The following is a 24668-nucleotide window of genomic DNA, read 5'->3' as shown; positions in this document are numbered from 1 at the left end:
GCCACGCGAAAGCAGGCAGAAATGGGCCGGTGCAGCATAAAAGCGTGCACAAACAACAAGCAAGCATATACACCTATGATGAATGCCCCATTCCTCTCAGCAGTGAATGTGGGGGACCGTAGGAGGACAAGGATAGCCAGGCCCGGCATTTTCTTACCCCGACCAGCCTTTTTGGATTGCCTGATGACCAGGTCTATGGCAGGTATAGGTTTCCACATCATATGGTCCTAGACCGGAGTGGGAGGATGACCTCACATCACCCAACTTGTGCTCCCAAGCAGTGAGCCCCTTAGAAAAGGGGCTCAATGTCCTGCATTTTTTTGGCCACTGGGTCATTTCAGCTGACAACTGCCATAGTAGGGGGCGTCTCACAGGCCACGCAGTCACGCTGCCCACACCAGGTGTTGGCCATCATGACGGCACCCCCCCCCTCAATCCGCAAGCACATATACATGCCCAGAACACCCACAGAGAGGCAAGCCGTGGCCCAGTACTTTTACGGAGTGGCACACTTGCCCAAAGTGTTCAGTGCCACTGATTACACTCATGTGGCCCTACGTCCACCTAAGGCCACTGAGCACATCTATTGCAACTGTGAGCACTGGCATTCCATCAACTTGCAGGTTGTATGCGATGCTCAGTGAATCATCACCTCTGTCTATGTAAACTATCCTGGGTCCACTCATGACAGTTTCATATACAGAATGTCCGCCCTGAGCCGGGCCCTGGAAGCTGGGAGGCATGGCAACACATGGCTCATTTGTGAGTACAAATGCCTGTGCTCATGCATGCATGTCACACACAGACAAATACACAAACCCAACTAATGGCAACCATTAGCACCTGCCCAGGAGACAGTGCCTACCCTCTGAGCACCAACATGATGACGCCAATACGGAACCCCACCCCCCACCCCAGGTAAGATACAACGCAGCCATATTGCAACCCGGGGCATAGTGGAGCGCACATTTAGAGTGCTGAAGTCATGTTTCCGCTCCCTGGACCGCTCTGGTGGGCAGCTACTATATGCACCCCCAGTAGTGTGCAGGATCATTGTGGCAGCATGTGTTCTGCACAACCTTGCAACCCGGTGGGGCGTACCCGTGGACATGGTGGTGCCCCCACATCCCCAACACACGCACGGCTGCTGTGCATGGGAGGGGAAAGGGCACGTGGCGAGGCAGCCCGTACCCAGCTTGTGGCTACATTTGTCACCTAAACTCCCCCCTCCGGAGTGCACACAGGCCTGGCACATTCCAGGTGACAATCAATGATGACAAAGGGACAGTCAACTGTCACTACCTTAACACCCTGAGAATGTGTCCTTGGAATTGCAGCATTGTGTGCATCCCTAGCCACTTAAACAAACACAATCCTGTTTGACCAAAAGGCACACATGCAAGCTACAGATTCCACCACTCCCATGCAAAACAGCGCATCCACATCACCTGAACCCCCCTCAACCCCATGCCACCCACCCCACACACCATGCCATGGAATGCAATGTGAAAAACTCAATAAAAACAACAACACACATGACACAGCTGCCACAAAGCGCCCTGTTACAAATTGAAACAGGCCACAGACAATCCCCTCAGACATGGACTCTGAAGAAAAGAGTGAGCAAAACCTGTAGTAAAAGTACATAAATGCACGCCACCAAAGGTCTGAACACCAAAACCTCGAACCTTTGGCGTCATGCATTTCAGGGAATCCCAAAAAAAGAAAAGAATATGCGGGTGCCGTGGGGTTGACCCCCGAAACACCCCGCTCATTACACCACACAGTAAGTGGTGTAAGCAGCCTGGAAACCCCTGCAGTTGCATAAAAAAACAAAGGAAAAAAATGAGCCAGCAGCGCCAGTTTACGATCACGAAAGTGAATGTGAACATGTGCAGCAGGGACACAGCTTGTCTCAGAAGGCAAGTAGTGTGTGCATGGGTGGATGTTGGGGTGGGGGTTGTGTTGTGTGTATTGTGGGGGTGTGTTTGCAGGGCGATTCAATGCATGTTAGTATGGGAAATGCCTGGACCCACAGTGTAGCATACATTTTCCATGTGAACCACTCCGTTGTGGACACATCTGCAACGGAAACATATGGCTGATCCTGTGACACATCATAAGCAAAGCCAACACGGGACTATCAATTTACCAGCATAACACATCATGAATACAAGACCCAACAGTGACAATGTCAGACAGTGAGTAAACACCGTAGCACAAGTGCCTCGATGCGACATTGCCACCACACGTCCCCCTACCATCAAGAGAGTGGGCTCGACAGCTAAAGGGTGCATGGGACCACATACAACATGAAGTGCATCAACAATGTATACAGTTAAATGAATTAGCGTAATGAAATCATGCACAGTCAACAATATACTCACCAAAATGCAGTCCAACAATGCACTGGAGAGGCCATCATGAATCCCCACTAGGGGTGTATACACAGGTTGGACTTCAGACTGGCCACAGATATGGCAGAAGTCCAATGCCTCTGTGTAAGTTAATGTAACACGGTGCCATCCTTGCGAGCCCATGGAAAGGGGAAGCAGGAGTGGCATATGTGTCTGGACCCCAAGCCACAAACACAAACACGACACAAGCCTGTATGGGCCCAGCCGGAACACACAGATGATGCCATCGGATCCCGCATAGCACCACAATGCAACATAAAAGCACAATAGACAAAAATATAAAAATGGCCATAGTGGACCCTGGGGGGTCACCCAGGAGGGAGGATTTGCAGGGAGCACCTCAGCACCCACATGTGTCGATGTTGAGACTAGAAATAAATTCCCTCCATGGGCTCATGGTCTTCACTGCATGTCCTGAGTGAGAGATATGTCGTCCTCATCATCACCCCCTGATTGTACATCAGGTGGTGCGTGTGCCACAGGTGCCTGACCACGCATAGCTGCAGCAAGCCCCTCCATGGCAGCATGCATGTGGGACTGGTGAGCCTTGTTCTGCATGAATATGACATAGAAGTCCCCATGCACCACCTCACTTGTAACACAGAGTTCCTCCTGCAAGGACGCACATGTTACACAGAGTTCTGCCAGGGAGGCCTCACTTGACAGATGGACCTCCTCCCAGCTTGCATGTGATTCAGCTGAGAGGGTGTGTTTTAGCTGCTCCATCCTCTGCTCTGCCCGTGTCTCCTGGCAAATGATGAAAGCAGCCAGAGTAGTTTTGAGTGAGGTGTAATCTTCCCTCAAAGCTTCCCTGTGGGCCTGTACCTCAGCAGCAATAGCTGAGTGCAGAGCCACCAGTTCAGCCCGGTGGGCCCTGTTGGACACCGCCATGCCCAGCCTTAACGAGTGGCACGTGGACTGCGTTGCCTGCTGCTCATGCTTCACCGGCCTATCGGGGGGAGGATGGAATCAGCCACAAGTTCCATGCCTTGAGCCAACATCTCAATTGCTCCCCCCTGTTGCGGCACTATGGCATACATGGCATTCTCCCACCCAGTGTTCCCTGGTTGCGCACAGCCACCGTGTTGCTGTGCATCACGCCTGTTGGGCCCAAGGAGACGTGGTTCTTGCTGTGCTGGCACAGCATGCAGCTGCAGGGCTGCATACTCCCATCAATCTGCTTCCACAGTAACAGGAGCAACTGGTGTGGAGTGTGACTCTGCACCTGTGACCACCATAGGTTGACATTCCAGCACTGACTGATCCCTTGAGGGGTCTACCCCACTGCAGGTGTGGTGGACAGAACAGAATCCATTGCAGAATCACCCACCGCCGACCGCATGGATTCACGAGCATCTGATTCAACATCAGAGTCAGAGGGATCCTAAGAGCCATACCAAGAGGCAGGCCTGGACAGGATGGCCTGGAGCACTGAGGGATGTTCGTGGCCTGCCACCCCACGGCCACCACTGGTGAATGGTTGGTGACCTGAACCCTCCACGCTATCTGCCATCTCCTCCTCCACTACTTCTGGTGCATCATCACCTGTAAAAAAATAAGAAAACATGAGCACACATGTCAGCAGCACATACCACACAGATAGACAACACAATATTGAGGGCCAACACATGAGGCAGCCATGTCACACACAACACAAACTCTGGCATGCATGCAGTGGCAATGAAATGGAAGGGGACCCTGAAAGCAGACATGGATGCATGTCAAATGCGAAACCCACACATCTACTGCATGTAGCATATTAACTGCATCACACACAACCTTCTGGCAGGCCTATACCTTAGCCAGAAATTACAGATGTCAACAAAGAGATGAGATGGCACGTAGCATAGCCATGGCACAATTCCCAAATAGCCACATCAGTAAGTCAAATAGAAGTGTCCATGACACATGAAAAATGCATGTCAACATGCACTACAAGAACATTAAAATCAATAAAAGCACACGTGTCACAGGATGCAACAACACAAGTGCTTTGAAATACAGTGAAGGGAGGCAAATGGATACATACATGGCAGGTCACTTTGACAGCACACAAGTGAATAGGCATGTTGAAGGGTGAAACATGACTCAGAAGTGCATAGGTACAGTGCAGCACATGTGTACATCCTCAACTATCAACAGAACCAGAAATGTAGTGATGTCAATCTTGTGACATGACAACACTGTAAGGGCAAGTGCAGTCATCATGTGCAAAGTGTTGGCACTGGGTTGTAGTGATGCACTGCCCCCCCACCCTTACCGGGGAATGGCAGCAGGGAGTCAGTGCCTGGCTCTGAATGGCTGACCAGAGTACTGTGAAGTTGTAGACAGTGTTTGCAGGTGTCAATTGCATCATCTGAGACAACTGAGACTAGAGCAGATGAGAGGGGGACAGAAAGCAGGACACATGAGGAACCATCACAACTACATCTATGCAGGCAGAAGACACAACACCAGTCTCCTGGAGGCAGGGTGGCTGTAACAAAGGGAGGCCTGTGCTCGACACAGACAAAGACACACTAAACATGTGCATGATGAGGAAGTGACCCTGGGTGAGCATGATATGGATGAACAAATACCACGATGCGGATAAAATACTGGAGATGTGGTACAACGAGTAGCCTGCCACGGACCCATAGGGATTTGCAGGGAATGCAATGGTCCATGAATGAGCACTCATGTGCACTCTGATCCTGTGCCATCGGCACGGTCCCAGTGAGACACCCTGCATCAAGGACAAAGGATGTACCCCACAGCACAGGTAATAAGGCAGGGTTGCACAGGAAAGGGGAACAGGCCATTGCAGTAGTCCAACACGGAAACCGCCAGTACCATGGAAACAGTGAGCTGCAGTGTGGTGGAGAGGCAAAGAAGCATGCCAGTGAGGAGGAGCAGCTTGCAGGGTGAGCTCAAATGTGAGTGTGCATCTCAGCAGTTATGGGCTGAGTGTTGGGTGGAACTACACCACAGACTATATGCAAACAGGTCAGTGAGCTTGTACATGGACAGGAGAGGCTGCCGAGTGACTTGCATGTAAGTAGGGTGCATGTGTGGTGATGGGGACTGCCCCCATGTGCAGCACATGTCCTGCATGCAGACTGCATGCCGACAAGCACACATCAGTAAAGCATTCCAGGGGTCACACATGTCACTCATTAATACATAGCCTGAACTGGCAGTCAATCACAAAACATCACACAAGCAAAACACACAGGGGCTGGACTCACATGCATCAAGACTCACCGGACATTGCGTCATAATCCGGCATCCCTCCCACCCTCTGGATCGGCCCCCGATAGATGAACTCTGCAGCAATTTCCTCATGCGGAGTGAGTTCATCCTCCTCCGGTGGTGGCCCACTGCCAGTCACCAGAGTCAGGGAGTAATTAGAGGCCCGATTTTGTTTTACACAGTGTCAGAGGTCAGTCCAACGCTTGTAGCAATCCTGAGCTGTGCGCCTCTCACATCCTATTGCATTCACACCATCTGCAATGAACTGCCAGTGGACCTGACGCTGGGCAGGCGTAGTATGGCAACCTGAGCCCACCAGCATATCACGGTTGTGTGCGACACGTAGTCCACAAGGAAGTCCAGCTCCTCTTAATTGAAAGGCTTCTTCCTTGCCATGCCGGATGCCGATGTCGTGTCTAGGGTCCTAGCCTCTTGCGCAGAAGCACACTTCCTCCTTTTGGCCGGTTGTGCAGACCCTGAGAGGCAAATGCCACTCTGGTCAGTTGGGGCAGTGGCGATGGTGGACTGGCCAATGTGAGAAGGAATTGGCATGAGGACGGAAGGCCTGGATTGTGTGATTGGCTGCTGGGTGCTGTTGCAAGGAACCAACAGCACAACTGCCTCAGTGCCAAGGGCTGTGCCAACACAGTCCTGGCTGACAGACTCACTGCTGGGGTGGTGCTGGCTGCATCTGCCCATGCAGCTCCCACCACCTGGCTGCTTGGGGCAGCAGATGTCAACACTGCCCCAGATACACGTGCCTTGGTCACAGCTACCTTGGACACACGTGGCTTGACCTTTGTCACCTGAAAATCTTCCTGGGAGTCCTGTGCCAAGGCAGCCTGCACTGGCTGACCCCGAGCCTGGGTGGTGGTTGCCACAGCTGCACCTGCAACTTCCACCACCTGGTGGCCCATGCCAGCAGATAACACTGGCTGTGGGGTCAGATGTGCGCCTGGGATGACTGCAGCAGCAGCATCTCAATGAGCCGCTTGGGGTGGTGGCATGTCTGTCACAGCAAGTTGCTGGACATCCTGCCCCGGTGGTACACCCTGGACAGGTCCCCCTTTGCGTCCACCTTGGCCTCCCTGGACTCCCTGGCCACCCCAGCCACGTGCCCCACCACGCCCAGCCCTGGGAGGTTGCCCAGCTTTCCCTTTTGGTGGCCTCCCAACCATGGCACAGATGGTATATTGCCGATGGGTGGTGCACGCAACAATTTTCCTGGGCAATTGGGGTGTAGGGGGCAGGGTACATGATGTTAGACGCACCCCTGCGCTCCTGCAAGGCTGTCTGTGACCCCTGGTGAGAAAAGACGGGTCACGCAATGCTCAGGTACCCCAAAAAACTCACGGTAGCCCATGTACGTGGAATAAACCTCCTGCAGTATGCCGTGGCACCGAGGGACACAAAAACCACAGTAGGAAAAAGAAGTGTATGCGACTCACCGTCTGCCTTGCATAGAAAAGAAAAACAAACGTGCACGGGCAACTCCCTCGCCAAAACAAGAAGTACGAACTTAATTGCGTGTGAACCCACAAGAAGAAGAAACACATGCAGTCGGTCTCTACAGTGAACTGCTTACCCGTGCAGACCTTTAACCCCTGGCGAAGGCGAAGTCACTTACGCGCTTACTTGCTAAGGGCCTTTCCTCAGATTACATGCTCACACTCATGTGCTGTTTTTTTCACATGTCGAAACACTCTGCATCAAGATGGACACGCGACAAAACACGCAAGACCACGCTCCTGCCCAGAAGGCCATTTACTTGCCCCCCAGAGTCCTGAGCAGCCTCCTATGAGCCATCTGCTTCTGCCAGCCTGCCTGCTGACAACGTGTCTTGCTATTTGGTGCCTGCATAGAAGCCATAGCCAGGGATCCTGTTCCTGAGACCACTTCTGCTGACCCGGAAGACTCCTGACAGCCCCAGGACCAAGTTGCACACCCACACCTGCCTCTGGGGTTGCCATGTCCAACTCATCACCATCTGGGGCCAGTGGCAACCCCCAGTCAGAGAGGCAGCGGCTGCCAGATTCACTGAAAATGAAGTTGGCATCCTGGTGGAGCTAGTCCTGAGGAATTATGATGTCCTCTTCTCAAGTTTGCGCCTCAACAGTGATGGACGGAGGAGGATCTGGAAGGACATTGTGGATGCCATCAACGTGGAGAGGGTGGCATCCCGCGACTACGACCGTGTCCTGAAGTGATGGGAGGACTTCAGGTCTAGGGCCCTCAGGAAGGCCCAGCGCCTCTTTGAAGCTCGTGGAGAAGTGATGCGCCGGGACCAGCTGACCAACATCCAGATGAGGGTCCTGGAGCGCATAAACCCAACGCTTCACCACCAGTTCCTCGAGATGCAGACACGTCCGGAGTCGAGTGGTAAGTGTCCATGTGTTCATCTCCAGCGTAGTGCATTTTGAGGAGTGTCAGGTGTGTGCACCTTGGACGTATGTCTGGCATGCCCCATGTATGGATGTCTGTGTGCAGGGACATGACAGTGAAGCATGTGAGTCCGGTCAAGCATGTGCAACCGCAATGGTGTGTGTGTTGCTATGCATGATGTACACCTGCATGTGACGATGCACACATGATTGCATGCCTGTGTCTGTACCTGGCCATGTCTGTTGTGTGAATCATGGATGCTGATGTCACCCTCTTGGGCATGCATGGTGTACATATGCATGTTACTGAGTGGTGAGTGTGTGACTGGGAAACACCATGGATGCATGACACATGCACATCTCGATACGTGCATTGACTGTTGTGACCTAGCTGTCCATGATTGCACTGTGATGGGAGGTGGACACGGACAGATGCATGACTGTGCGGTGGTGTATGTGCATTTGTGTTGCTTGAAAGGGCCCGTGTGTTGTGCAAGGTGATGATGTCTATGACGTACGACAGTGCCACTCATGTGCATTTGCTTTGTGTCTAGCAGACTTACGTTCAGTACCCTGATGCTTGTGTTCAAGGTCTCCCTTACCAAAGTGGAGAGTGAAGAAGAGGGCGGAGATGGTGCTGTGGAGCAAAGCGGTGGGGATGCCTCCACCGGCCGGAGATGCAAGGCCCAGTCACCCTCCAAGGTTATGCCATCTTCCGGGAGCAAGGGGACTGGTGCTGCGTCCGCTACTACGGCAGCAGAAGTGGCAGGTGTGCACCCACAGGGGCAGGACAATGAGGGTGATGGGCTGCCTGCGGGGCATGGCCAGGGGTGATGGGCTGCCAGTGGGGCATGGGGAGGTGGGGAGGGGCCACCCCACAGCCAAATCGTGTGAAAGGTGCACTCGCGTACCCCGGAGTTCACGTACCCTGCTCACGCCAGCCAAATCATGTGAAAAGTGCACTTGCGTTCCCCGGAATGCACGTACCCCGCTCGCACCAGCCAAATCATGTGAAAAGTGCACTCACGTAACCTGGAATACACGTACCCCGCTCGCGCCAGCCAAATCGCGTGAAAAGCGCACTTGCCTACCCCGGAATACACGTACCCCGCTCGCACCAGCCAAATTGCGTGAAAAGCGCACTCGCATACCCCCTGAATCACGCACCCATGTGGTGAGTAGCTGCCTGCACTCCCTGCATGTGGCCCACACCACAGAGGACCAACCAACGCCCCTGGCCATGCCCTGCAGGCAGCCCACACCACAGGGGACCACCCAACACACCTGGCCATGCCCTGAGGGCAGCCCCTCACCCCTGAACATGACCCACAGGCAGCCCATCACCCCTGGCCATGCCCCGCAGGCAGCCCGTTACCCCTGGCCATGTCCCGCAGGCAGCCCACACCACTGGGGACCACGCAACACAACTGGCCATGTCCCGAAGGCAGCCCGTCACCCCTGACCATGACCCACAGGCAGCCCGTCACCCCTGGCCATTCCCCGCAGGCAGCCCAAACCACAGGGCATCACCCAACACCCCTGGCCATGACCCACAGGAGCCCACACCACAGGGGAACACCCAACCCACCTGGCCATGCCTCGCAGGCAGCTCACACCACAGGGGACCACCCAACACCCCTGGCCATGCCCTGCAGGCAGCCCGTCACCCTTGGCCATGCCCCGCAGGCAGCCCAAACCACAGGGGACCACCCAACACCCCTGGCCATGCCCCACAGACAGCCCAAACCACAGGGGACAACCCAACACACCTGGCCATGCCATGCAGGCAGCCCATCACCCCTGGCCATGCCCAGAAGGCAGCCCGTCACCCCTAGCCATGACCCGCAGGCAGCCCAAACCACAGGGGACCACCCAACACACTTGGCCATGACCCGCAGGCAGCCGTCACCCCTGGCCATGCCCCGCAGGCAGCCCCTTACCCCTGGCCATGCCTTGCAGGCAGCCCAAACCACAGGAGACCACCCAACTCCCCTGGCCATGCCCCGCAGAAAGCCTGTCACCCCTGACCATGACCCACAGGCAGCCCAAACCACAGGGGAGCACCCAACACCTCTGGCCATGCCCCACAGGCAGCCTGTCACCCCTGACCATGACCTGCAGGCAGCCCATCACCACTGACCATGCCCCGCAGGCAGCCTACACCACAGAGGACCACCCAACACCCCTAGCCATGCCCCGCTGGCAGCCCGTCACCCCTGGCCATGCCGTGCAGGCAGCCCATTGCCCCTGGCCATGCCCCACAGGCAGCCCGTCACCCCTGGCCATGACCTGCAGGCTCCCCATCACCCCTGACCCGCAGACAGCCCACACCACAAGGGATCACCCAACACCCCTGGCCATGCTCCTTAGGCAGGCCACACCACAAGGGGTTCCCCCAACAACTGTCACCACACGCACAGCCCTTTCCATCCGTTTTGTCTGTCGCGTGCGGGGTATGCGTATTCAAGGGGGTGTGCAGGGATATTTACATCCATAAGCGGGGTACGTGTATTCAAGGGGTTGCGCTGGGATATTTTCACGCGTAAGCAGGGTACCCATATTCAAGGGGTTGCGCTGGGATATTTTCACGCGTTTTGGCTGGCGCGAGCGGGATATGCGTATTCAAGCGGGTGCGCTGGGATATTTTCACGCGTTTTGGCTGGCGCGAGAGGGATATGCGTATTCAAGCGGGTGCGCTGGGATATTTTCATGTGTTTTGGCTGCTGCGAGTGGGGTATACATATTCAAGGGGGTTCGCGGGGAGATTTTCATGCGTTTTGGCTGGCGTGAGCGGGGTATGCGTATTCAAGGGGGTGCACGAGTAGATTTCCATGTTTTTTTGCTGGCGGGAGCGGGGTACGTGTATTCAAGGGGATGCGCAAGTAGATTTTAATGCGTTTTTTTCATGTAATTACGGTGTAGGGTGCTGTAAGATGGCCCAGGGTTAGCACGGCCATTTGCACCGTATTGGGGATTTCTATGGCTTTTTCTGGCGCGAAAGGGTATTCTTGGGGGCGAACTGGCGCTGCTGGATGTTCGCTGCGCCACGGCTGCAAATGGCTTGGGAAATCCATAAATACGCGGTGCGCCTAAATGCTGTTTGGCGCACTCGGCTGGCGCACACTCCCTCTCTGCACCAGCCATGTGCGCTACATCGGCGCCACATTCTATGAATTGGCGCGTATGTCTTGCACTTGCTCCTCCTCTTTCCCTGGCACTTCTCCCCTCCCCTCTCCCATACACTTGCGCGATCTCGATTTCACTGGGCCTAGTAAGATCGTTGTCTTGTTTCCCTCCCTTTCCTCGTCGCGCCTTGAAACACTTCTGCATCAGCGCGATATAAATAAAATATATCATATCAACGTGACACGCTATTTTTGCGTTGATCTTTTTGTAATAACACATTTTTCTCTCAATATTTCAACTGGATACTTTTATGGCAGCCAGAAGCCTAAATATGATTTAGAATTGTTAATTATTTGCTGAGACACAGTGCGAAAACTATTGCAGAAATTAAAGTGCCGGAACAAATCTCACTGGCGGATTTTCCGCCTTTGAAATTGCACATGGAAACTGACAGTGTTCCAGAAAGGCAGCCATGCACAGTTGCCTTATCATGAAAACAGCACACATTCCCTGCCGCCTGCTGCCTCCTCCCATATCACATATTAATTACAAAGCGCACAGCATACATCGCTTTTATTAGACTCTGCTCCGCATCTGCTTTCTGTGAAAGAGGGCTCTGGGTGCCATGAAAGCGTTTTATCATGTTCAAGGCTGATATGGGATCACAATGAAATGAAGCGGGCTGGGTACCCATAACTGCATTCTCGTTTGGGCACAAGCTGTAGTGAAAAGAAAATGAGAAAGCGGCATATCAGGGGACTTCTATTTATAATATCATTATATCCACGACCCTCCTCCTCACCCCATTACTCACCCGTGAGGCGGTGTATAAGGGTATATATATATTCAGAGAAAAAACTTTAGTTAAGAGAGATTTAAGGTGATCAGATTTCACGAGAGAAAACATAGCAACAAAACCTTTGACTTTCAGTGAAAAAACCTTGGTTAAGAGAGAGTTATGGTGATCAGATTTAACGTGAAAAAACATAGCAACAAAACCTTTGACTTTCGGGGAAAAACCTTGGTTAAGAGAGAGTTAAGGTGATCAGATTTAACACAACAACCCCCCCTGAAATTCAGCACTCGCAAACACTGGCTAAATTATAGTGGGTTTCAAAAGGCTTAACAAAAAACCTTCGCCAGAACTGTGAAAGTGCCCTGTTCTCCCTTATGCCGCTTGGCTAGACAGAGGGAAGAGAGCATGGTATTGGAGAATAATCCCAGAGGAATGCTGAGCCTGGTACATAGGTTTGAGGCCTTCTGGAACATCATGACTTGGAAGCAGGCTGAGCAGCAGTGTTCGAGGTAGCCACCGGCGAGGCATGTGGTCTTGGCATGGGGAAGGATGTGCTCGCCCGGAGAGAGTTCATTGCTCATAAAGACGACCCTGTACTAGGAACAAGGGGGGCTGGATACAGAATATCCCCACCTACTGTGCTGAAATAAAGGAATTAGATAAGGAGTCTTGAGAGGATAGCTCAGGGACAGCGTGCTCGCCTTGGAAGCAAGACGACACAGAGCAACACGGGTTTGATCCCTGGGTCCACGCTGAGAAACCTCTGGGTATTAAGCGCGTTATAAATAACCTATCATATCATAACTGTGAACATGGATGCTAAGACTGTACAGTGAGTTGTGATATCTGATAACATGGTACTGGTCGCGTAGCCGTACCTTTTATGTCAACAGGAACTGCCCTATAACTTTGATGTTCTGGGTTTCCCACGTATTTCTGTAACACTAAATTAGTTAACTCCTTCTCTTCCCTATTATCCCTCATTCATTCCCAAATTGTGAAGTGGTCCTTTCGCATTGTTCTTTATACAGCCGGTCAGATAGCACAGCGAGTAGAGTGCTCGCTTTGACATCCGCACAGAGCCGTCTCGGCCGGGCCAAACTCAGCCTTTCATCCTTCCGAGGTTGATAGATGAGCACCACACACTATGAGTAATAATAAGCAGCGCTTAGATGCCTGAGGGTTTGTAGCGCTATATAAATGGTAAACATAATAATAATTATTATTTTTATTATTATTATACGGCCCCAGACTGTCACCCCAGAGGCATGTTGAAGGTAGATGTCAGCATTTGGGCACTATCACAGAGAAAGGGCTTGTCCCTTGGTTTTGGCAGCTCCAGCTAAGTTTGTGCATTCTCGGCATCACTAAGGGTTTGGGAGCCCCATGACATGGAATGTGGGGAGCTCCTGAAGGCCACCGCCAGGGCCAGTCACTCATTGAGCAGTGTGGTCCTGTCCTGTGTGGCTGCAGTCTCCTATGCTTTACAGAGGCGCCTGATCTCTCCTGTATTTAAGGGGCAAGAGATGACTCTGTCAGTTTCACTTTGGTGGTGTTGGGCCAGTATTCTTCTTACCTCTACCCGATTGCACAGGAGGTCCCTCAGGGCGCATGCGTGACCCCTCTTCTTTTCAATTTGTACATAAAACCCCTTCGCAGTCTCCTGATTAGCAATGAGTTCAAGTTTCAAAGCTGCCAGCTGTTGTTCATGCTAGGGCCCTTAATCATATCAATAGCATCTTCAACATCATTAGCTCAGGATGGGGTCAACATTCTGACTCCACTCCTAATACGTCCGGGGGCAGGGAGGGGGATGGTGAACAGAGGCAACTTGGGTTAGGTTACTCCATCCTGGGGAGGAGGGCTGTAGGAGCTAAATGGTAGAAGAAATGTGCACCGAGGGAGACCTGGGGACAGCACTGGACACTGATAGCTTCATCAGGGCAGACTGGCATATGGCATTGCATGCTGGGATACTTTCTGGAGGCAGGGAGCGCTGTCGTGCCTTAGTCAATGTGACTACCCCAATATTCTCTGGGCATATGTAGAACATGAGGGAAGTCCAGCAGTGGTATATATTGTGGGGACAGGCCTTGTGTGATGTCATGGTCATGGGCGCTAGCATATGGAAGGCCGGCTAACCCTGGCATATATTGTTCAGACAGGCCTCAATAGTTAAGCGGAATGAATACTTTATTGACTCGGATTTCGCCATAAACAAGTACAACAATTAATAAAATCAAGAGCATCACACATTGGAGAAATTGATTTAAACACATCACCCATTTAACAATCTTAAAATAAACCAAACCCCTTGCCTGAGCAATCAAAGCACAGCCGCCTGCCCCACCCCCTGTTCATATAACAATGTCAAAACAACAAAACCAGATCTAACTAAGTTGTCAAATGTCTTGTGCAGCGAAGCAAGGCTGCTCTCACATAGTTACACAGTTTGTAATAAAATCCATGTCAGAGCAATTCATGATAAAGAGCAAAGCTGCCTCACAGCCCCGTATGTTATTTTTGATGAAAAAAAAGGGCCTTACAGGTCCTCCTGCAGGTCCAAATGCCACTTGCAGATCGGCAAGAAGTGGCACAAGTCCTCAGGCGCAGCCAGACCACAAGGGCTCTCCCTTTCCCCGGTTGGTACGAGTCGTCAGAGGGAGGACATTTCAACAAACTAAAATAGGTCTTCCACAGTCAGCGTGAAGGGATTTTACCCACACCTCCCCCAACTTCTGTGCTACCTCTCAATGAGGCAAACATACTCAGTGCACCCAGTGAGCGATCTGAGCTCCCGTCCTGCTGGTCCTCACAGAGCACTCTCCTCCTGCTGGTCCTCACAGAGCGCTCTCCTGTCCTGCTGGTCCTCACAGAGGGCTCTCCTCCTGCTGGTCCTCACAGAGCGCTCTCCTCCTGCTGGTCCTCACAGAGCACTCTCCTCTCAGCACTCTCCTCTCCTGCTGGTCCTCACAGAGCGCTCGCCTCGTATGCTGGTCCTCACAGAGCGCTCTCCTGTCCTGCTGGTCCTCACAGAGCGCTCTCCTCCTGCTGGTCCTCACAGAGCACTCTCCTCCTGCTGGTCCTCACAGAGCACTCTCCTGTCCTGCTGGTCCTCACAGAGCTCTCTCCTCCTGCTGGACCTCACAGAGCGCTCTCCTCTTGCTGGTCCTCACAGAGCGCTCTCCTGTCATGCTGGTCCTCACAGAGCGTTCTCCTCCTGCTGGTCCTCAGAGAGCGCTCTCCTGTCCTGCTGGTCCTCACAGAGCGCTCTCCTCCTGCTGGTCCTCACAGAGCACTCTCCTCTCAGCACTCTCCTCTCCTGCTGGTCCTCACAGAGCGCTCGCCTCGTATGCTGGTCCTCACAGAGCGCTCTCCTGTCCTGCTGGTCCTCACAGAGCGCTCTCCTCCTGCTGGTCCTCACAGAGCACTCTCCTCCTGCTGGTCCTCACAGAGCACTCTCCTGTCCTGCTGGTCCTCACAGAGCTCTCTCCTCCTGCTGGACCTCACAGAGCGCTCTCCTCTTGCTGGTCCTCACAGAGCGCTCTCCTGTCATGCTGGTCCTCACAGAGCGTTCTCCTCCTGCTGGTCCTCAGAGAGCGCTCTCCTGTCCTGCTGGTCCTCACAGAGGGCTCTCCTCCTGCTGGTCCTCACAGAGCGCTCTCCTCCTGCTGGTCCTCACAGAGCACTCTCCTCTCAGCACTCTCCTATCCTGCTGGTCCTCACAGAGCGCTCGCCTTGTATGCTGGTCCTCACAGAGCGCTCTCCTCTCCTGCTGGTCCTCACAGAGCGCTCTCCTCCTGCTGGTCCTCACAGAGCGCTCTCCTCCTGCTGGTCTTCACAGAGCGCTCTCCTGTCCTGCTGTTCCTCACAGAGCGCTCGCCTCCTGCTGGTCCTCACAGAGCACTCTCCTGTCCTGCTGGTCCTCACAGAGCGCTCTCATCCTGCTGATCCTCACAGAGTGCTCTCCTACTGCTGGTCCTCACAGAGCATTCTCCTCTCCTGCTAGTCCTCACAGTGCGCTCACCTCGTTTGCTGGTCCTCACAGAGCGCTCTCCTCTCCTGCTGGTCCTCACAGAATGCTCTCCTCCTACTCATCCTCACAGAGCGCTCTACTCCTGCTGGTCCTCACAAAGAGCTCTCCTGTCCTGCTGGTTCTGACAGAGCGCTCTCCTCCTGCTGGTCCTCACAGAGCGCTCTCCACCTGCTGGTCCTCACAGAGCGCTCTCCTCTCCTGCTGGTCCTCACAGAGTGCTCTCCTCCTGCTGGTCCTCACAGAGCATTCTCCTCTCCTGCTAGTCCTCACAGTGCGCTCACCTCGTATGCTGGTCCTCACAGAGCGCTCTCCTCTCCTGCTGGTCCTCACAGAGTGCTCTCCTCCTGCTCATCCTCACAGAGCGCTCTACTCCTGCTGGTCCTCAGAAAGAGCTCTCCTGTCCTGCTGGTTCTGACAGAGCGCTCTCCTCCTGCTGGTCCTCACAGAGCGCTCTCCACCTGCTGGTCCTCACAGAGCGCTCTCCTCTCCTGCTGATCCTCACAGAGCGCTCGCCTCCTGCTGGTCCTCGCAGAGCTCTCTCCTCCTGCTGGTCCTCACAGTGCACTCGCCTCGTATGCTGGTCCTCACAGAGCGCTCTCCTCTCCTGCTGGACCTCACAGAGCGCTCTCCTCCTGCTGGTCCTCACAGAGCGCTCTCCTCCTTCTGGTCCTCACAGAGCGCTCTCCTGTCCTGCTGTACCTCACAGAGCGCTCTCCTCCTGCTGGTCTTCACAGACGCTCTCCTGTCCTGTTGGTCCTCACAGAGCGCTCTCCTCCTGCTGGTCCTCACAGAGCGCTCTCCTCCTGCTGGTCCTCACAGAGCGCTCTCCTCGTATGCTGGTCCTCACAGAGCGCTCTCCTCTCCTGCTGGACCTCACAGAGCGCTCTCCTCCTGCTGGTCCTCACAGAGCGCTCTCCTCCTTTTGGTCCTCACAGAGTGCTCTCCTGTCCTGCTGGTCCTCACAGAGCGCTCTCCTCCTGCTGGTCCTCACAGACGCTCTGCTGTCCTGTTGGTCCTCAAAGAGCGCTCTCCTCCTGCTGGTCCTCACACAGCGCTCTCCTCCTGCTGATTCTCACAGAGCGCTTGCCTCGTATGCTGGTCCTCACAGAGCGCTCTCCTCTCCTGCTGGTCCTCAAAGAGCGCTCTCCTCCTGCTGGTCCTCACAGAGCGCTCTTCTCCTGCTGGTCCTCACAGAGCACTCTCCTCCTGCTGGTCCTCAAAGAGCGCTCTCCTCCTGCTGGTCCTCACAGAGCGCTCTCCTCGTAAAAACAGATTTTAAAGCTATCAAAGCTTGAATGGTCCAGTGCACCCGCTACTATATGTATGTTGGACGCACGCATAAACATGGGTTTTGCGGTGCCAGGGCTTGCATATTATTTAATGGTGCACCGTTGCTTTTTTTGGGGTACAGTCATCATGAGACTGTGGTGCAAAATGCTCAGATGCACTGGGGGGAAGTGTTTTTTTCAGGTTCCCTACCAAAAAGATTCTCAATTCTCTTGCTTTCTACCTAGTTTCTCAGAAATGTGTGAACTAAAATACACCATTCTGGCCAATTATTTACAACTTGTTCCCAGAAGGAGAAACTTTCCGAGCTCCCTAGTTGGTTCAGGTGGACTTGCGCACTAGTGTATATTGGCGAAGGAGGTGTATGTCCCACCCATTGGTTGTAACCTGCTTCATTGTGGCATTTCACTTCCTCCTTCCCTGTAAAGGAGGGGTGTGGCTGTCCAGATGTTTGGACTACAACTCCCATCATCCCTAGCCAGCATAGTCAATGGTGCGGTATCATGGGAGTCATAGTTCATCACCATCTGTTTGTGTGCCAGCGCGCAGAAGAGATGAAGCCACATCACTGCCCACTTTCTGCCTGCATGTCCCATGAGGGCCCACCTGACTCACGCCAGTTTGGGTGGGCTTGGTCTACTCCACAGTCCTGCACCCTGTCAAAGGGTCCTTCAGAGCAAAAATGGTGTAACATTGCTGTGTGCTTTACAATGTGCATGGTATTCAAGGGACGAGTGTGTGCCTCGTGCAGCGGGGTGTTCCCCCACGGCAGACGAGGCATGCACCCTCATACAGCCTATGGTGAGGCAAGAATGCTGTTTCATTCACTGTTACGTGAGGGTCTCTCCAGCTCTTTGTGTCATACAAGGGGTCTGCAAACTTTGGATCTCCAGATGTTTTGCACTACAACTCCCATCAACCAGAGTCAGCATAGATCCCTGTGACGGGTGCACTAAAGACCAGTGCATAACTTCTGCAGGGAGCTTCTACACTGCTGCCTGGTGTTCTCTCTGCAGGCATCCATTCGATTCATGGCTGTGTCCTCGTGCAACTAGTCCCATAAAATAATGCTGAAAGCCACGACTAATTAAAGGCTAGTCAATGATGCTCCAGTAAAATGCTTGGTCACATAATAATCTTCTCGTCTCGGGAAGATAGCTCAGGGGCAACGCGCTCGCCTTGGCAACGAGACAAATGGAGCAGCACAGGTTCGATCCCTGGTCCGCGCTTCGAAACCTCTGGGTACTAAGCACGTTATAAATAACCAATTACAATCTAACAGGTCCGTTGTCAGAGAAAGCAGACCATCAGTTTATCACAAGCACTATAAAGGTATCGCGCACTTCTTAGGTCCACTCATCCAGTAAACACATTGGCCGTTGTAAAAACAGCTGTGAAAGAACACGTCTTTTCGCTGCAGTGAATGGGTTACGTTTTTTACTTTTTTTAAAGTCCTAAGGTTCTGCCATTTGTGCCCTGTTCATGTGCAGTTGTCACTATGCCCTGGAAAGGTCTGCAGGATTTTATTGATTTATTGTTCGCTTGTTAGGCGCTTATACAGGAAGTAAATACTGTTTCAAAGCGCCCACAGGGCAACCAGGAGGGGACAAGGGCATGGAAACAATTAAAATACATGAAATGCATTAAATAGAGAGGGGGCTGGGGGCCTAACCTACTATACCTTGTGAGTGTTGAGAACGTGCAAGTGCAGAAGGGAGAGGGAATGGGATCGGTGCTGGGGTGCTCATGGGCGAGCAACAGGTGAAGTGCAATGGAAGGTAAGTGCGACTGCAATGCGCGACTTTCAGCCTGACTCATGACAGCTAGGTGGCACACATTATAGAGTGATCAGCAGCACTCAGCTCACACGCCATTCCTCTCCCACCCTGGCAGTGCCATGGAGCTGTGCCACTGTCTCCTGCCTGCACACAGCAGGCAGGCGATTACAGTAACCCATTTCTTTTGGGAGGCTGGCGCCTGTAATGGGACAAGCCGGATGGTGTTCAAAGGGCTTCTTTCTGCAAAGTCCCCTCCCAGAGCTGCTCTTTCAAGTCCAATCTCCAAAGCAGAAGCGATTTAGTATTGAACACATCATTTTCTTCACAGCTCCATCGAGGCGAAGGCTTTGAAAAACAAGCTGGGGTGGGTGCACGGAACGCTGCTTGCCTAAACTAAAGCCTGGAAACCAATGCTGCTACAGAAATGACTGCACACCATCTTCTTGGCAACTCATTAGTGAAAGATGTTGCTCTGTTGAGCATCTTTCCTGCCACTGAAAGGTTGCAAAGCAGGAACCCTGGGGGACCGTGATTTTACCACATGAGCCGGCATAATAACTTTTTAAATGGGTCGGCTGTACTCTACCCGGCCCTTAGTACCTGCACTTCTCAAAACCTGGAACAGAGTACCAGTACCCAACTATGCTGCGAGGTGAAAATGAAAGCTTTTCATTTCATTTAATCGCAACTGAAAGGAGAAGCTCCGGCAGCCTTTGCTGGGGGAAAACAGCGGCCTCTCGCCAAAACCGGCAGTGCCCATAATGTTAAGTTCTGCGCCCACCCTGCAGAAGAAAGGGAGAGACAAGCATGTCGCTGCTGTGCTCTCAGCACATGGGGCGCCTAACACTGTGGGCCCGATTCATGGAATTACTTGCGTGGGAAATAGGGCACGTGCCTGCCAAACTACACGCAAATCCGCCTTGATTGATTCATGGAAGCGACTGCGCAGGACATTCTTGGGACTTGCGTGGACTTTGCGCAAGGCCCCGAACGTCTGTGCGAGCCGTCGAGTGCCTTGCGCAAGAGAACATGCAGAGCGAGGTCCTAATTTACGCAGAGGGCTGGAAAGGGGGCAGAAAAGTCGGGAAGAACATGCGAAAAAGAGGGCGTTACAAGGGATGGCCCACAGGCAGTCCCTCGCACGCCCACATTTGCGGCAAACAACACGTATTCATGAAACACACGTGCAGCCTCTCAGGATAGGAATGGCCACGCAAATCCCCTGATCACTATGCCACCCGAAGGCGTAAGTACACTTGCTCATAGGATTTGCAGTGCAGAGGTGGGTTTGCATGTCAGATTCAGGGGTGTGTGTACACAACCAGGGTTCCAATCTAACTTAGGGGTGTGCGTAAACAGTGTAACAGGGTGCAGGATCGGTTTACAGGGGTTTTGCATGCAGATTTACTGAGTTTAGACCAAGTTATTATTTTTCATACACATGTTGTCGGGGGGCCGGCAACAGTTACGGGGGACCCTGCGCAGGGTCCCCGAGATGCAGGCCTGCTTGCGGCGGACCCCACTCACTGTTTGGAGGGTACGTGTATTCGCGCCCGGGGGAGCGTGTATAAGTAGCTTTTCTGGCTGCTCATGCTTTGCGTGTGGGCGTGTCAGGGGCGTTTCCTTGCAAACACGTAACTTTGCACAGTAAATTCTATGACTATGTGGGTTGTGCATTTTTTATTCTGTCCGCATGCTCGCGCAGCGTCCTTCTTGGCGTTCAGCCCTTGCAGAATTTCTGTGCACATTACCACAAATCGGGCCTTCTTTCGCTAAGTGGGCTTCACCTGTTTCTATTGGTGTCCTTTGATGGAGCAGGGCTTGATTTGGAAAGCCTGGGAAATTACTATTTTAAGTTGCTTCTTTTTTATTAGCAGTGTGTAAATGTTTTAAGTAATTGGAGTTGTGATAGAACTGTTCAACTGAAAACTCGCACGCAGCTGCAGTACCCTACCGAATTTCTTAGTAGGCAATGAAAGAGAGCACTAATAAAACTCCCTTTCTAAGGCTTAGTTGTCTGCTACTGTGAAACGCAAAAAATAAAGTTTCTCTTAATATAGATATTCAAACTTTCTTAACACAATGCATAACAGCAAACTGGAACTTTGTGTGAAAGGATCTCAGATCCACTGCTTTACCAAGATGTGTGCTCCTTGGCACATCATTTAATCTCACTGGGCATTGCCTGCAAACAACTAGGTGTGACTAAAAGGGATTGTGCCCAAGGTGACGCGCTGAAAGCGCTCCGCCAGAATGTCTGGCTTCGTAGCTCGGTGAGTACTTGTGCTTCTTTTTTTCCATTTAAGGCACTGACTTTTCCCCATCCCTGTATGGCGACTGGAAGAAAACCTATAAAGCCTTTATGGGGGGATAAGAAGGGGTTGGTGCTCTGGAAGTGGGGGGAGGACTGACTCGCAGATTTGTTACTGATAGTAGCTCTGAGTAACACTTTAGTTACATAGACAGCTTGATTGCCAAATAAGCTACTGCCAGTGCTTTAAGTGGGCCCGGGCCAGCTGGTGCCAGGCCCCGGCAGTCTCCAAAAAGTGGGGCTGAGCCGGGGCCCTGCCGGGGCCCCCCAGTCCCACAACAACATTGCCGGGACACATTATCCCACCGCAGCTGCAACGGGAGATGGGCCCGCCATTAAGTAAAGCAAGATGACAGAATTGCCAGGCAGCCACAGCGACGGTGTGCCTGGCTGGCACTTCTGTCAGTCACTGTAAATTCCTCTGGTGACTTCTCACGCGGAAGTTACTTTCCTTTTGTTTACCCACCCCCTCTTCAGGTCACCGAGGCGTCTTTAAGCATCGACAAAACTGGGAACTCCTCGACAGGGACGTCATTTATGGGTCTCCAGAGGTCGCAACCTCTGAGGTCTCCCTTGTAACCTCTGTGGTCTCCTTTGCCACCTCTAAAAAAACCAAAATCTTTTTTTCTTTTTTTTTTTGTAATGCAAGCTCCTGGGCTGTGGCCAGCACCACGTGGCTCTTTAATTCTGGGGTGGCTGGCTTTCTTGTTCAGGCCCCTTAAGAAAAAGAAGAAAAATAAGAACAGGAGTGCCAGAAGTCTAACACTTTCAGCACTGACCCTAAATAAGAAAGACTAGGAATACCAAATAATGTGTCTTTCTGGAATTCTATACAATAATTGCTAGACTCATTACACGTTTATTTCAGGCACACTTCAGGGGGTGAGTCACTGATTTAGTCTTTTCTGATTCGCCTCAACTCAGCCTTTCATCCTTCTGAGGTCGATAAATGAGTACCAACACAGGTTGGGTGATATTGGGTGTATATATTTTCTATATAAAGCGCTTAAGCCTAAGTGCTATATAATAACACATCATTATCATTTGGTCATGGACGTCTGCTTGCATTCACAGTAATACGGGCCTATACACACTGATCTTAACAATACATTTAGCGATCCATTCTTGTATGAAATGTACATCACATTATAATGATATCGTAACCATATTTTTTGTAGTGTACAATGCTATCTGATGCCACTTCCTGTTTTGTCAATGGGTGAAAGGTCGTGTTCCATCACATCCTGCGATATCACTTTTTGGTGGGGTGAAATTACATCATTTCCTGTGATGTCATCAGGGGTCAAGGGTCGTTTGATGTCATTCCACTACCACAGGCATTTGATGAAATGACGTCTCTGTTCCTCCATATATTTCGAGGTTTATAAAAGATGGTTTGAAAAGTACACAATTCAAGCCATCTTTTATAAAGCTTTGCCGACTGAAAAATACCCCTAAGGCTTTGTCCGTTGGCAAAGCTTTATAAAAGATGGATTGAATTGTGCAATTGTCAAGTCATCTTTTATGAACATAGAAATATGTTACATATTTCTATGTTTATAAAAGATGGCTTGCATAGTACACAAACCATAGCAAGGTACGCACATAAATATATAACATTTATATATATTTGTGTACATACCTTACAATTTGCATACTTATTTAGGCCACCCCCATCCCACAAGCCATGCCCCCCAAATGAAGCCCCCACCCCCTAGATTTCTTACCTCACTTAAAGCCCTGGCTACTGCAATTAACTTCAACTTACTCCAAACTTAATCCTTGAAAGAGATGAGTGAGTCAGAAGTAATGCTGGGCAAACTGGCGTGAAGGGGGCTTAGGGGCGCATTGGTGGCTTAGATGTTCTTGTGCAGCCCACCCTTTCCACAAAGTGACCGGCAACATAGAACATTTGAATCAGTGACCCGCAAATAATTGCAGGTCACTTTTTGGGGGTTCTCCCGTGCTTAGCCAGGAGTAGGAATGGGTTACTACCAGTGACTTCTCTGTGAATTGAATACGCTCTCTCTCCTGGGTGACTCCTGAGGGCAGAGTAAGTCAGAGTTACTCCTGGTAACGTCTTTGTGAGTAGGCCGGTTTGCCACCCGCTTCCTGCAGCCGGCTAGGTGGGAGGAGTTATCAGGCCAGGCTGCCTTGAGCTTGAAATGGCTTCGGCTTTCTGTCAGAAGTGTGGCTGAGCCTCATCACCGGCTACAAAGGTGTAGAAACACTTCAGCTGAGCAAATGAAGGATTCTAGGTCCCCTGTTCTATTATCACAGCATGGGGAGGGCATTAGAGAACATTAAGGGCTTGCGATCGAACTAGGGCGCGCGGTGAGGCTGCCTGCGCTACCATCAATCTTCCTCATAGATCCCTTTCCCCAACCTGCAGCTCCTGAAAGTAGACATGAGAGCCCATGGCCGCATTGATTTCTATGAAAAGCTGTTCTTGTTAACATTTCTGACAGTCATGTTAATGCCATGTTATGTGTCCGCCCCAAAGAGACCATTGTGAGGTTCGTTGGTTGTTTGCAAACCCTTTGAGACATGTCACATGTACAGGTGCTTAACAGTACAATTATTCGGAAGAAAATAAAATGCGCGTTTTCCTAAAAGGAAACAATACTTTAATACAAGGAATGGCTCCTCCCTAACAGCTAGGGCCACGCGCCCCACACTCCCCACCCTACCTGCTCCCCACTGCAGGTAGTTGGCTTCCCAACTATGGAACGCCCTCCCATCCGACGTCAGAGCTATACAAGTTTTCGACAACTTCAGGAGAAGCGTTATCTCCTGGATTCTCAGCAATGAACTAACTACTGAGTGCCTCCAGCAGTTGGCTACCTGTGTATAGCCAAATAGCAATCAGCATTTGGCTGTTTTCACAGATGTACTTTATCCTTTGCCAAAACTTACTAATCTGTATGAATGTACGTTATCCTCTGCCAACTGTTTGCTCTGTTTATGTCACTGTATGCTAAAGCGCCCAGATACCGCTGAGTCAGGCGCGCTATATAAAAAAACCAACACCGTCTTCCCCCCATGCTGCTAATTGACCACCGTCGCCTGCTACTAATTGCGTACAAAATGGTTTTGTTGGATCTGACAACATATTATATATTTGAATAAAGGAAGGCTCGCTGTATCTGCATTTCCACCTGTCCCCACAGCACGTGCATTAATAAGTAGACAACCTTTAATTATGTACAGGCCCTCATCATGTAACTCAGTAGGAAACATAGCAAACAATGGGAAATGTGTTGTTATAAACAATCCCCTTTTTTATTTTATGTACACTTAACACC

Source organism: Ambystoma mexicanum, chromosome 14, assembly GCF_040938575.1.
Source record: "Ambystoma mexicanum isolate Mex_15411 chromosome 14, UKY_AmexF1_1, whole genome shotgun sequence".
NCBI lineage: Eukaryota > Metazoa > Chordata > Amphibia > Caudata > Ambystomatidae > Ambystoma > Ambystoma mexicanum.
The sequence above is the reverse complement of the archived record's forward strand: the minus strand, read 5'-3'. Positions refer to the sequence as shown.